The following is a 14,728-nucleotide window of genomic DNA, read 5'->3' as shown; positions in this document are numbered from 1 at the left end:
TCATTTCCTTTACTCTCTTCTGTCCAACCATTTTTTAAGGCAGCTCATTGCTCTTGGGAAAGAACACAGATGTCTTCATGGAGCTTGTTAGGCCCCTGGTCGTGGCCGCCATGTTCTAGTCACATTGGACATTTCAGGTCTTGTGGCTCAATGTGCCTTCTCTTCCTCACTGCCCTGCTCTTCTGTCTTCCCGAAATACTCTCCTCTGTCTGTTTTTCCTGTCCAACTCCTAATATTATTTATGTCAATGTTTAGATATCACCTATTATGGAATCTTTTCTGACATGAAATCTGGGTTAGGTGACCTTCTTTGGACATCCACGTCATCCTTTATTTCCCCCACTGCGGTGGAAATGTATTATTTATTAGTCTATGTCATCTTAGATTGAGGCTCTCTGATGCTTGGAACCATTGCAAGAGTGGTCCCTACATACGATGGCCAACACACAAAAGAGGCCTAGTTAGTGTACTTTGGATGCAGGAAGAGAGGAAATCTTCCAAGGCAGAAAGTATATGATTGTACTATCGCAGATTTGATTGTAAAGTTAATCTGGAAAAGCAAATGTTCTAGAAGAGTCAAGAAACTTTTCAAAAAGAAGCATGAAGGAGTCTGGATGTGAAAATGAACTATAAAGTTACAGTAATTAAAAGAGTGAGATGCTAGCCCAGGAGTAGACCAAGAGATGAACAGGATACTGAGAGCTGATGTTACTGTCCTGAGTCCAGACTCCGCAGGGCAGACCAGGCAGGCTGGAGACTCAGCCAGGGTTTCCGTGTTGCAGTCTTGGGCAGAATTGCTTCTTCTCCTGAAAACCTTAGTCTTTGCTCGTAAAGCCTTCAACTGTACATGGAGAATTGGTATATGATAAAGGAGGCATTTTACATCAGTGAAGAAAGGATAAATTATTGAACGAATTATGTTTACACATCTGGCTGTAATTTGGTAAAATTAAAAAATAAGCTAAGATTTAAGAAATAAAACATTTAAAAAGAAAGTTATATCTTTAACTTATATCACATACAAAAGTGAATCTGAAATAGTTATAGATCTAAACATTAAGAAAAATCTTTAAAATACTAGTAAGAGCATAGGAAATATTTTCATTATGTTGGAGTGAACAAAGCAGTTAAAAAAAATGACGTATGGCCCAGAAGTCAAATGGTTTAGAATGACATATTTGATAACAGTGAAACAAAACTCTTCTATATAACTAAAAGCTATATAACCCAATTTAAAAAAAGCATATCAAGCTGGGAAAAATATTCACCATATGTAATTAGAAAGGTTAATATAAGAAGTGTCTAAGTGCCTACAAATCAGTAAGCAAGCGATTAACAATCCAATTTAAAATGGACGAAGGTTATGAAAAAGCAATTCATAGAAGAAAAAGTATACATAGTTTATAAGCAGAAGAGATGCTTATCCTTACTGATAATCAAATCAATACAAATTAAAACAATGAAATAGCATTTTCTCCATGAGATTACACGTATTAAGAAGGCTAACAGGGCTTCCCTGGTGGCGCAGTGGTTGAGAGTCCGCCTGCCGATGTAGGGGACACGGGTTCGTGCCCCGCGGAGTGGCTGGGCCCGTGAACCATGGCGGCTGAGCTTGTGCGTCCGGAGCCTGTGCTCCGCAACGGGAGAGGCCACAGCAGTGAGAGGCCTGCGTACCGCAAAAAAAAAAAAAAAGAAGGCTTATAGTACTCAGTATTGATGATGGTGGTATAATTTTTTAGAGACAGATTTGACAATACCTATTTTTAAAAAGTGCCTATATTTTTGACCTTACAATTATACTTCATCGATAGGGGGTAAGTTAAGTGACTTATGGAATATTATTTAGCATTTAAAGAAATGAGATGTAGTTACTATATATTCTGACATGTAAAATGTCTGTAATAGAGACTTAGATTTAAAAAGTGACTTACAGGGAATTCCCTGGGGGTCCAGTGGTTAGTACTTGGTGCTTTCACTGCCATGGCCTGGGTTCAATCCCTGGTGGGTGAACTAAGATCCTGAAAGCTGTGTGGTGTGGCCAAAAAAAAAATGTGACTTACAGAATAGTATGCAGTTTAGGACCCCATTTGTTAAAAATATGTACATATAGGGCTTCCCTGGTGGCGCAGTGGTTGGGAGTCCGCCTGCCGATGCAGGGGATGCGGGTTCGTGCCCCGGTCCGGGAAGATCCCACATGCCGCAGAGCAGCTGGGCCCGTGAGCCATGGCCGATGAGCCTGCACTTCCGGAGCCTGTGCTGTGCACCGGGAGAGGCCACAGCAGTGAGAGGCCCGCGTACTGCAAAAAAAAAAAAAAAAAAAAAAAGTACGTATATTCTATATATGCATGGGAAAAAAACCTGGAAGAATATGCAGCAAACTGTTAAGGGAGATATCCTCTAAGGAATAGGACTTTGGGAACTTCCATTTCTTATTTTCCATATTTTAGTATTATTATTTTTAAAATAAGTGTGATAGCTGTTTATTGTATTTTAGAAAGAGATTAAAAAGACATTGCTGGGACTTCCCTGGTGGCTCAGTGGTTAAGAATCCGCCTGCCAATGCAGAGGACGTGGGTTCGAGTTCTGGTCCGGGAAGATCCCACATGCTGTGGAGCAACTAAGCCCATGCGCCACAACTAATGAGCCTGCGTGCCACAACTACTGAAGCCCACTCACCTAGAACACATGCTCCACAACGAGAAGCCACCGCAATGAGAAGCCTGCACACTGCAACGAAGAGTAGCCCCCGCTCGCCGCAACTAGGGAAAGCATGCACACAGCAACGAAGACCCAACACAGCCAAAAAAAAAAAAAAAAAAAAAAAAGGACATTGCTTAGTTTAACTGACCAAAGCTTTGACTGGTTACATAGGATCTGAGGTTCAAAAAAATGTTTGTTGTGCCATGTCCTGCTCAGATACGTTCATTGACTCATTCATTCACCAAGCATTTAGTAGATACCTTTGTTGTGTGAGGTCTTTTTTCCTACATGGCTCTTAACTGCATAATTTTCATCCTCATTTTACTCCAGAAAGTGAATAAATTGAAAAATAGTTGAGTCTAAAGCAAAGTATGCTTGTGGGGGACCCTCTTCGATACGCAGCAGAGGGCGCTGTGGCTGGGAACCAAGGGTAGCTGTTGTTTGCTTGGATGTTTAAGGGAGTCCCTTTCTGATCCTGTCTAAAAGATTCATGTTGATAGACGGTATTCTTATTGGGGAAAAAAACCCCAAACCACTCCATATTCCTATTGCTGGTTAACTTTGTGTGGGCTGTCTCTACTTCAGAGCTATCAATTTCGTTCCTTCGTGGGCCTGTGTCCATGCAGGGAGGGAGTGGACGTTTGGAAGTCGAGCAGTCCAAAGATAGCTGCATATGCGTCACATCTCATGAGGATGGAAGATTAAAATGAAAGATTATGCTCTAAACTTTGCCCTGTCTCGGCATCCAAATGCCACGTGACTGCTGGTTTACTGAACGCAAAACCAGAATGATATGGTGACAGCACGTTGGGTAGGCTGTAACAGGAGACGTTGCAGCCACGACAAATTTGCCCTCATGCCATCGAATGCATTTTTGTTTTTGCTCCTGATTTTGGTCTGTATTGCTTTGTATTGCATTGTAGTATTCATTTAATACAAAAGTGAAGCATGTTTTGGATACTATGCCCTAAGTTCGATGTGAAATACCGGGATATTGTCCTGAAAGATTTTTGGATAGATTTGAATGCAAAAAACAGATAAAATAAGTTGTGATTCTTCATATCACAAAATGACACTTAGCAATAAAAAATTTGCTGCAGTATCTTTTTTTTAATTGAAGTATAATTGATTTACAATGTTGTGTTAGTTTCAGGTGTCTGCATAGTGATTCTTTGTTTTTGTTCAGATTATATTCCACTATAGGTTATTACAAGATATTGGGTATAGTTCCCTGTGCTATACAGTAAATCCTCGTTGCTTATCTATTTTATGTATAGTAGTTTGTTAACCCCATATTCCTCATCACTGCAGTATCTTTAATGAACAATTTTCCTAATCCAGATAAAATATGATGTCACTTTAAGAGCAGAATCTGTAATGAAGTCAGATATAGTACATTTTACAATTAAAATACACAAATCCCTCAAATTCACTTTGGCTCACGGTTAGTACAAATGGGAGACTTAAAAAAAGATCCTTTCCTTTCTCTCTAGCCCTTTGTCTTGTATTTTACCAAATTGTAGTTTTGGACAAGTCAACCCTTCCCCCCCAGCACACAGGTAGAGTTGCCCTGCAGTCAGAGACGTCCTTCAGCTGGAGAATTGGTGAGGCTATAAGAAGCTGAAGGAGCTTTGGCTACAAAGTACAAATAGAAGTGGAGAATTTATGCAATTTGACTAGTTAGAGAAAAAATCCATCTGACAGAATAGCAGTAGTGAGCTGTTAGACTGTGCCCAGTGGCATAGAATTTATAATTTAAAACATTTCTGGCTTCTTACATTAACTTTCTTGGTTAAACAGGTAGAATTCCCTGAAAATCTGTTTCTCAAGTTCAATGAATGTATTAAGGAAATGTCAACATCTTAGCTGCTATACAGCTTTCTTTCTTAAAAAAATAAAAAAATCTAAGGACATGAATTTGAAAAGGATAAGAAAAGACTTCGCATGTTATTGTATCTTGTGTCTGTGCTGAAATGACCTCCTTTAGATCCAACTCATTGACGTTATTTAATCCAAATGCAAGGGTAGTGTTCAGGGCTTGTGCCAGACTCAGCTTCTGTACCCGCCCAGATCTGCACCTCCCTCTTGCCTACTGGCTGGAGCTGCACCAGCAATGACTTGCTCTGTTCCTGTGGTCACGATGTCAGATTACTGCCTCTGCCACTCTCCAGGCAGCCTGACCAGCAAGAAGAGGCCACCACCCCGGAGGAGGCTGGGACATCTTGGAAATGTGGAGAGATGAAAACCCCATGGGGCCAACTTCACCCAGTGGGAGGCGGCAGATAGGAAGGGCTGGTCAATGAGTTATTTTTCCTTTATCCTCAGAAACTGTTCTGAGATGCAACAGTTCTTACAACCTTCCTGAAGACATCACGTGAGGCTGCACAATCAGCCAGGCTGTCACAAAGCTTTGGCCAACTCAGTACCCTGCCCTCGTGCACTTGGGCTCCCTCTCCCCTGCCTCTCTGCTCTATCGCTCCCCCACCCCATTCTCTAGGATCACACCTTTGAATGAAGTATTAGCAAATAAACATATGCCCCAGGGTCTATTGTCTAGAGAACCTGGGCCAAGAGAGTGGGAACCTAGGTTGGCTCTAGAAAGCAGACCCTCTGGTGCACTTTGGCAGTGGTGAGCGCGTGGTGACAACCCTCCACATATGGTAGCATTACGATTACTAAAGCCTTTATCTGAAGTTAAAGAGGATGAGGACGAGGTGGAGGTGAAGTGTGGGGATATCATTTCACTTTGGCACTCAATCCGTTTTGAGGCAATAAATATTAGGACGGTGATGTGGGGTAATCACTTTTGAAGACTCTCGAAGCCTTTCAAAGAAATGATAGGTGCTATCTTGAGCCTCTCTTTGAAAGCCAGGGTATTCCTGTGGTAGCTGTAAAGGGGGTTCTCATCTCCTCAAGCTTCAAGGCAGAAGACTTTTAAAGCAGGATCTGATGATAAGATGTTCGAAACGTAAAGAATAAATGTACAGCCTTAGTGGCTCCTCTATGTCAAAGGAAATTCCCTGATGAGGAAAAAGTGGGACCCTTGGATGGTGACATTTGCCTGGTTGAGGCTGAGAATATTGGATCCCAAATGGCCTGAAGCTTCCCGGCTGGCAGAAGCTGTCCCAATGACTTGAAGAGATCAGCCTCCCCTTCCCAGGGGATCACACCATGACCTCCCAGAGGAGATGCTTCACAGCTGACCATTGTTTTTCTCACTATCGGTCCCTATCATCCCTTGTTGTCTCCTGGGTAATAGCCAGAGTCAGGTCTGATCACAGCTCTCCGCTCCAAGGAAAACAATCTATGTGTCAAAGGACATACAGGAACTGTCAAATGTGCACCAGAAAAGATGGGTAGGAGCTGGTCTTGAGGGTGTTAGATTGTCATGGTCACCTGGAGCTGGTCTGTAGGGGTGGTTCCTTGACATTTAGGCAGGATGATGGCCTACAGTTGATAAAGTGGAGGTGCAGGAGTGTGAAGAAAGGGTAAGGCTCAAAGAGTTGGGAATATTAGAATGGATTTACTATGTAAAACCTAAGAACCCTCCACTTAACTCTGTTTCTTGAAAGAGACTGGAGGACACTTCCTCTGAAGGCAATACAAAGTCACAAATTAAGGGCTCACTGACATCTTTGAGAGGTTGGTGTCTGTCTTCTGTAGGCTGAGCTTAATGGTGATAAACATTGCCATAGACTCCTTAATGTCAATGGGGGTAATGAGATTCCACAATAAAAAGACTAGGTGGCAGCTCTTAACCACCAGAGGCAAAGGTAGCCATGCTTATTATAACCGGAAGCACCACAGAGTAGCAGTTAGGGTGCCTTAACCTTCAGAGATTTGTGGCAATGACTAACAGATTGTGGTGTTTCTAGACAGGAGACAGATGGACAGCCGACTAGGGCGTTGTTAAAATTGTATAATAATAACAAAAACGAAAGCTGGAGAGCAGGATGTTATCATCAGTCACTGCAGTGGAAAATTATGGCTTCTTGCTTGGTTTTTAAATGTAAATCAGTTTACATATCTAGAATCTGTAGATTCTAAGGGAGGCTGAGGTCCTCTTGAAGAAGAACATTACTATTCCTCACTAGTATACATGAAAATTTATTCCTCTAATCCTCCCCTTCAAGGGATCTGTAGATATTTCCCCAAGTAACTAGTGCTAGGGAATGGGGACTAGCCAGACTTTTTGAGAACTATTGTATATAAGGTCTAAGCTGAGAATAGTACCAGGGTATCTGAAATGCCACATACTGGTCCCATAGTTAGATTAGCAGCTTTAGGAGGCCAGGTGACAAATTAAGTCTTCCCCAAAGTCCATTTTATAATGGCGCTTTGGGTCCACAAAACTACCCTGTGGTTATCTCTCAGATTCCCAAATAGGATAGATATATTTAATGGTTGGCAGAACTCCCAATAGGTTTTCTGACTTGTGGAGTGTGGGACATTATTATAGGAAGGGCCAAATAAAACTATCTGAAACTGTTCTTCCCCCATTATCCAAGATAGGTCATCAGAAATAATATTGTGTCCTAGGGAAGAATTACAGATATTCGCCGTCAAAGACATAAGGGATGCAAAGTGGTGGTTCCTAGAATATCTCCATTCAGTTTACCCATTGTATCCCTGTAATGACCAGCTGAATTATGGCTGGTGTTATTAGTCCACCTTAAACTTATTCAGGTGATAATCCCTTTTGAAGCTGCTGTACCAGATGTGTGGAATGTGTTGAATGTTGAAGATCAACACACATTCCCAAACTTGGTTATGGGAGTACTGATCTAGCAGATGCTTTCTTCTCAGTCCCCATCAACGGGGAGAATCTAGAGTGGTTGGCCTTCACATGGCAAGGGCAGCAGTATACATTCGCTGTCTACATGTCTGCTGGGACCTTGCTCATCCTGACATTCTACCGAACATCATTCTGCCCACCTATTAATGACATCAGGCTACTTGGACTTTCTGATCAGGGTGCTGCAAGTATCATAGATGCCCTAACACAGGGGTTCTTGATCAAGGGATTTTAACTCCCAGGGTACACCTGAGAATGTCTGGAGACATTTTTGGTTGTTAAAAATGGGGGATTGTGAGTAACTAGTATTTAGTGGGTAGAGTCCAGGGCTGTACATTCTACAATGCTTGAGACAACCCTCACCCTTCGACAAAGAATTGTCTGTCCCCGAATTTTAATAGTGCCATGTTGAGAAATACTGCCTTAGTAAGACACCTGTGTAGCAGAGCTGGGAGATTTACCCTATGAAAATTCAGGGATCTGTTGCACCAATGAAGCTTCTGGGGGTCCAGTAGTCTGAGGCATGCCAGACATCTCTTTTTTTTTTTAATTAAAGGATAAATGTCACATGTTAGCCACTCAGAAATATTTGCTGAATGAATAAATGAATGAAAAACATACAGGAAGAGTTCCTTGTGCAAAGAGAAATCTGTTTGGGTGAGATAGGTTCCCAGAGGAAGGCAGAAGTTTGCTGTAGCCAGAGGCCAGGAGAGGGGCTGGAGGTGAAGCTGAGAGAAGGCTGTGGTTCATACGGTTTACATGCTGTTTATTTAGACACCTGCCCCCAGAAGGTGGAGGACAACAAGTGGCTTTCATCCAGGGAGAAACAAGACCTGGTTAGTGTTCTAGAATGATCACTTTACAACTGGTTAGCGAGATTGTCCTAAAAGGCCCTGAGACCAGAGTCAGAAAATCTAGCCTGGTCCCTTTTGTAATAGTCCAGGTGGGAAGCTATGAACAGCTAAAATGGGACAGATGGAAAGAGAATAAAGGAAGAAACAGATTCCAGAAAGATTTGGGAAGAAGAATGACCAGGATTTGATGACTGGATTGGAACTGTGGGTAGAGGGAGAAAGAGCAGAAGAAAGCCCTCAGGTCTCTGTGTCTGTGGATGACTGGAGAATGCAGGAATAGAATCCAGTTTAAGTGACAGATCGTGAGTTTTGTTTTAAATATTTGCAACTTAAGGATGTGGGGCATACAGGAGGAGGTATCCAGCTGGCAACTGGATAAGTGAGGAGAGTCTCAGCTGCAGATGGAGGTTTGGGAATTGTTTGAAGCCACAAAACTGAGGCTCAGAGAGGTTATCTAACCCATGCTAACAGTTGATAAATAATAGAGTGAAGATTCAAACCCAGACATTTCTGGCTCTAAGGCTTACCCCACTATCTCCTAACTTACCTTTTTTCGAAGTTATAGGTTTCTAAAATGAGACTTTAAAATGCATATAGATGGAAATCTAGCAAAATTACCAGTGTATTTACACTTTGACCCAGCTATCCTACTTCTGTAGGAGTTGACTTTACAGTCAGACCTGGACACATACAAAATGACACATGCACAGTGTTATTCATGGCAGTCTTGTTTGAAGGAGCAAATAAAAAAGAGAGGAGGGGAAGGGTTAAATAAACAGACTACCACCCACCTGTACAGAAGAGTAAGAAGCTCTCGGTAAACTGACAGTGTGTATGGTATGCTCTCTTTTGTGTAAGAAAAAGTGAAACTAAGAACATGTATTTGCTTGTATCTGCGTGAAGATACAAGGATATAAGATACTAGTAGAAGTAGGGTGCCTTATAGGGGTGGTGAAGAATGGAATAGAATGATACAGGGTAGGAACAAATCTTCTCAATGGATATCTTTTAGATTTGAAGCATGTAAATGTATTACCTATTCAAAACAATTAAAACATTGAAAATGTGGTATATTTACCCATTAGCATTTATCTACATTGGAAATTTATTTCCACCCCTGGAAAGATGTATTTGGTTTATGCATTTATAATATTTTTGTACTTATCCATCCATCCATCCAACACAATTATTCACCTCTGTGCCAGGTGCTGGGCTAGCCACAAGGGAAATAATTGAGAAAACAGACATGGTTCCTGGCCTCACTCTAGATATACAGACAGAGATTAGTCACATCATCCCATAAATACACTGAAATGGCAATCATACTACAAAAAGTGTGAAAAGGACCTCAGTTATTCTGGGACAGGATAGTTAAGGATGTGGCAGGGAAGGCTTTCTTGAGGAAAATCCTTCTGAACTCCATGAAATGCAGGAGGGAAGAGGTGAGGAGATGGGGGTAGAGAGAACAGTATTTGCAAAGGCTCTGAGGCAACAAAGAGCACAGTATTTGAAGAACCGGAAGAAGGACATGTTGATGCTATGTAGGGACTGAGCAGATGGGGTGGATGTATTAGCAAGGGGGGCCACACACATGAAGATCTTGTCGGGCGTGTTGAGGATGAGGGTCTTTGTAATTAAAGCAGAATTGGAAGCCACCAGAGAGGTTGAGACTACAGTGGAACAATATGAGCCATTTATGTTTTGGGAAGGTCACTGGCTGTTCTTTGGAGAAGGACGCGGGGTGTGGAGAAAGAGTTGAATCAAGGGGACCAGTTGGATGGCTGTCTCTGGAGAGTAGGAAAAAAGTGACCTTTGTTTAGACCAGGGTGGAGGTTATGGTTACAAGAAGCAGATGGAGTCAAGAGAAAGTGAAACCGAGAGGTCTTGACGATGGGTTGTATAAGGCTGGAGAAGAGAAGTTTTCCAACATGGATAGGTTTCCAGAATAGACAGGGCTGCCATTTCCTGAAAGAAAACATGAGGGCAGGCTGTTTGTTGGGGGTCAGGATGGATTTGAGGATGTTTGAATGTCCTAGTAGAAGACACATCACCTGGAAAGGCAACACACAGATCATGTCACAATTCCATTTTTAGAACACACAGTGTAACCACACACTTGGTTAACAATATCAGTAAAATGTGGCTCACACCCAAGTCTCACATTTTTATTCTTCTATACCCCATGTTAGTTTTTTTTCTGTTAAGATTTTTCAACTTCATTGAAACATAACTTATATCAATAAAATGTACATGTATTAAGTTTACACTTAGATGATTTTTCTTTAATCTATACCTTCATATAACTGCCATTCCCCTTTTTATTCAGTCGTCTGCTTGCTCCCTGGTAATCACCCCATGTTAGTTCTTGACAAAGTATTTCTCTACTCATCTCTTCCCCAAAATGCATGCCATGTTATTTTAGGGGCATTGGATCCTTTAGAGAAAAGATCTTGAAGAAGAAGACCATCATTTCCCCCTGATAGGCCCCTTGCACTCCGCTTTCTAAGGTGGCATTTTGGACATGTCAACAACAAAGTTTCCTTTTTTTTTTGGTTCCCCCCTGTGAAGGCTTAGCTGTTAATCTTCCTCCGTGTTTCATATTTCATTTGTGTTTTTAAAAGGATGCCCTTTTGTTGTTGTTCTCTTCACTGGTTCTGTATTTACAGGGAGCTTTCTTCTTTATTTTCTTTCAGCCTTCAGCCGAATAATTTTGCTAACTTGAGGCCCCCTTGGGGAATACAGCCATGATACTTTCAGCCCTGCTGTGTGGCAACACTGCTGCTAATATTTTTGCAGGCCCTGGGTCTGGTAGTGCTCAGGGTTTTGTCTTCTCAACTTTTTAAATGTAACACTGATGCTATTTCTGTATCCATGGGAGGAACTGTGGGATCATTGGAACTTGCCCGAGGGGAACACTTTTCTGTATAAAAGAAGAGGATGAGAGATTCCTTTATGTTTCAAAAACTGGTATAAAATTAATTGGTTAAAAAAATGCTGTTTGTTCCTACATAACTTATCTGGCTCTGGAACCACATTCAGCAAAGGGCACTGTGACCTCTGTGGGGACATGGAACAATCTGACACCTGATCCAGATTTTCTGGCCTGAAGGCAACTTCAGTGACTGACTTCCAACAGATCTATAAGGACAGCTGGTTTTGAAAATGTTTCTCCTAGCAGTGCAAGTCCTGTTTTTCAACTGATGAATCCTTTCAATGTCTCTGAACTGGATGACTAAACTCTCCTTGTGTCTGAAGAGATGTATAGACACAGAAAGACAACAGTGGTTCATCAAGGGAGAGATGTCGAGAGAATGAAGAAAATAACTGTAATCTGGGCCCAGGAAGAGTCTCAAACTGCTGCTCTGCAGATGTATTTTGTGGGCACCCTGAGGACCCTGAGAATGATGGCATATCTCCAGTGGTTCTCAGAAGCCCCATCTTCTGAGCTTTGAAATCCATCACTGGTTGGTACTGAGGCCATGCCTTCCAAGGCTGAGTGAGGCAGGAAACTGAAGCAGGTCCATTTCTGGGAGAGATGGGACGCCTCTGACTGTGGCTTTAGGCCTCCCCCAGTGGCCTTGGCGAACTTTCTGTAGAGCTCCAGACAGCCCAGGAGGCATCCATGCAAACTCCCTTCCTTCCCTCTCTCCTTCCCTCACGTCAGACCTGCATCACGGTTCATCACCTCTTGGAGACTGGCTCCTTTCCCATGTTCTTTCATAGGTATTTCTCTTAATAAATTACTCATACATTTAATCCTCTCTTGGTTTTTGCTTTTCAGAAGACCCAGACTAACACAGGCCCCCTTCAAAACAAAACAAAACGAAATGAAACACCTCTTTATAAGGGACACATGAAGTTCTTCCTGTCCCATCTCCTCTGTTATCTTGTATCTAATCTGAGTCACACATTTGTGTTATGTGTCTGGCCCCTACAGGTGTTTGATTTTACTGCTCAGGTATTTCATCTTCTTTGACAGCATCCTGGAAATAGAGACATAGGGAAGGGCTGGCTATTAGAAAAATATTAGTCATTTGGGAATATGAGGTTAAACTATTTTATTTCTTGCAAGTTACCAAATTTGGGTGTCATGATCATTTAATTTATGAATGACCCATCTAACTTTTTTTTTTTTTTTTTTTGCGGTACGCTGGCCTCTCACTGCTGTGGCCCCTCCTGTTGCGGAGCACAGGCTCCGGACGCGCAGGCTCAGTGGCCATGGCTCACAGGCCCAGCCACTCTGCGGCACGTGGGGTCTTCCCGGACCGGGGCACGAACCCATGTCCCTTGCATCGGCAGGCGGACTCTCAACCACTGCACCACCAGGGAAGCCCCGACCCATCTAACTTTTATTTTTTAGCAGCTCGTTTAATTTTTTTCTTATTTTAATTGAACCTGTGAGTTCATAGAGTTTTCTCAAACTTAGGAAGTTGTGAAAATAAAGATGCGCATTGCCTTTTATTAATTTGCGTCATTGTCGAATGGCCAAATTCTCTCCAGTATTTGAGATGCCTTGGGTAATGTCACTAATCTCTACTCTCCCCAGGAAGAGGTGGATTAAACCATTTTCTTTTCATACATGGTGTAGTTGTAGTAGATATAGTCATATGATTTCAATAAATAACTTTTTGAAAAGTTCTCAGACAACAAAGTTTCCAAGCTACTGTTGTTAACATTTTCAGTAATTATTTTTATAACAGAATTTTCTTTATTTTTTTCTTTCTTTCCAAAGTCAACTCATTGCCTCAAATGCTATCCTTAATTTCTACTTTAATTGAACCTAAGCTTGGTGATGGGGGTCATTGCCAGCCAAAAAGATGACCATGTTGCTTTCAAGCTGGGAGAACAGACCACATAGGACAGAATGGATTAACTCTACCTTAGAAAGTTTTTGTTGCTCTCCAGAAATAACATGGATACAACCAGGACCGACTACATAATTTTGGGACCCAGTGCAAAGTGAAAATGGGGCTGCTTGTTGAAAGTTAGGAAAAGTGCCGTTAAAGGTACTAAAATATGAAGGTTTTTCCTTTATTTCATGACTCTCCTCTGCTCATACGCATCTTCCATTGTCCCACTGAATTTCACTTATAAAAGACAAATTGGAAGGTAAAATTATTAAGAATTTCAAGGTATGGACAGCAGAGCATTAAACCAAACATAGGGTCCCTTCCGAGTGCAGAGCCTTGTGGGATGCTGCAGGCTGCATTCCCGTGAAGTCGGTCCTGCATACAACTCACCAGTGAGTTGACAAGCAAGCTGGAAACCAGAGGGAACATCTCCCCTCTTCCCTCTAGTCTCTCAGGTGGAGGTGTGCACAGGGATCAGGGCTCCAAGGTGAAAGGGAAGGCACAAGGCTTAGTATCCAATGTGCCAGGGCATGAGCAATGTTTCTCCTCCTATTTCATCCTCGGCTCTCTGGGCAATGGCTTCACCATACTGTCTGCCTTAGTGGAGAGAAGGTGGTTACTTGTTCGTGGCAGGCGATTTTCTTTTATTTTTATTTGGGGGTGAGCAAGTAATTTTTATTTTTATTTTTTAACAAATACACCAAAGAATCATGCAATGCTGCAAGCATTGGATGCAATCCTGGGCCACAGGTCTGCACATTTTTCTGCAGCCGGTCCTGTGAAAGGTGGAATCTTTCATCTTGCCTTATTATTTTCTACGACTCCGGCACTATCTTCAAAATAAAGAAACATACCATCTTTTCTCTGGTAGGACTTTCGTTGTCTAATTACCACTTCTTTCTGAGCTCTGGTTTGCCTTTCTTGATTGCGGCCATCACCATGTCACCCACACCAGCAGCAGGAAGTCTATTCAGTTGTCCCTTGATCCCCTTCACAGGATGATATGCAGACTTTTGGCTCCTGTGTTGTCAGCACAATTGATCATGGCTCCAACCAGAACACCCAAGGGAATCCGGAATTTCACACCAGAGGACCCACTATGTCCTTGCTTTGACATCTTGAATGCCGGAGAGCGACAAAAAGCTGGGCGATTTTATTTTGACTTTCCATTTTAAACATCTTATATCCTTATATTTACGGAGTGTCTGCTCTATGATGATTTCTGTTTAGGGGTTGTTGTTATCTCCTGGTCCTCACAGAGCATCCCTTCTCGTGAGGGGAGACATGCAATAAGCAGAATAAAGGACTAGACAAAATGTAGAGAATCTCAGATATAGAAGCGCTTATAAAGGAAAGTTGAGTGGAGAAAGCAGGTGGGCATGGTAGGGCAGAGGCTTTACAATTGTCAACAGGTGGTTAGGGAAGGCCTTGCCTAGAAGATGGCATTTGGATGAAGACCTGCAGAAGAGAAAGGAAGCAGCTGAGCTGCCCTCTGGGGAGGATTGTCTGGGAGGGCCACGTCACGGCAA

At 42.3% G+C, this 14,728-nt stretch overlaps 1 protein-coding gene and 1 pseudogene across 11 annotated transcripts in view; one reads left to right on the top strand and one right to left on the bottom strand.

Moving 5' to 3' along the window:
• The window catches only part of SETD4 (SET domain containing 4), a 434,330-nt gene that overhangs the window by 96,246 nt on the left and 323,356 nt on the right, over window positions 1-14,728 (top strand). Inside the window, exon 13 of one of the 10 annotated variants that reach the window (XR_014294483.1) lies at window positions 2,495-2,750. The exons of the other annotated variants lie outside the window; for them this stretch is intronic. The gene's annotated coding sequence lies outside the window, so the exon portion shown is untranslated. Of the gene's footprint in view, window positions 1-2,494; window positions 2,751-14,728 lie in introns of those variants that run through there. 10 annotated transcript variants of the gene reach the window in all.
• On the bottom strand, window positions 13,244-14,316 carry LOC309807047 (large ribosomal subunit protein uL14-like; annotated as a pseudogene). The gene has a single exon. The product of its transcript is annotated as a large ribosomal subunit protein uL14-like (transcript).

Source organism: Mesoplodon mirus (assembly GCF_964341445.2).
Source record: "Mesoplodon mirus genome assembly, chromosome: 6".
Classification (NCBI taxonomy): Eukaryota; Metazoa; Chordata; class Mammalia; order Artiodactyla; family Ziphiidae; genus Mesoplodon; species Mesoplodon mirus.
This window is presented reverse-complemented; position numbering and strand designations above follow the sequence as displayed.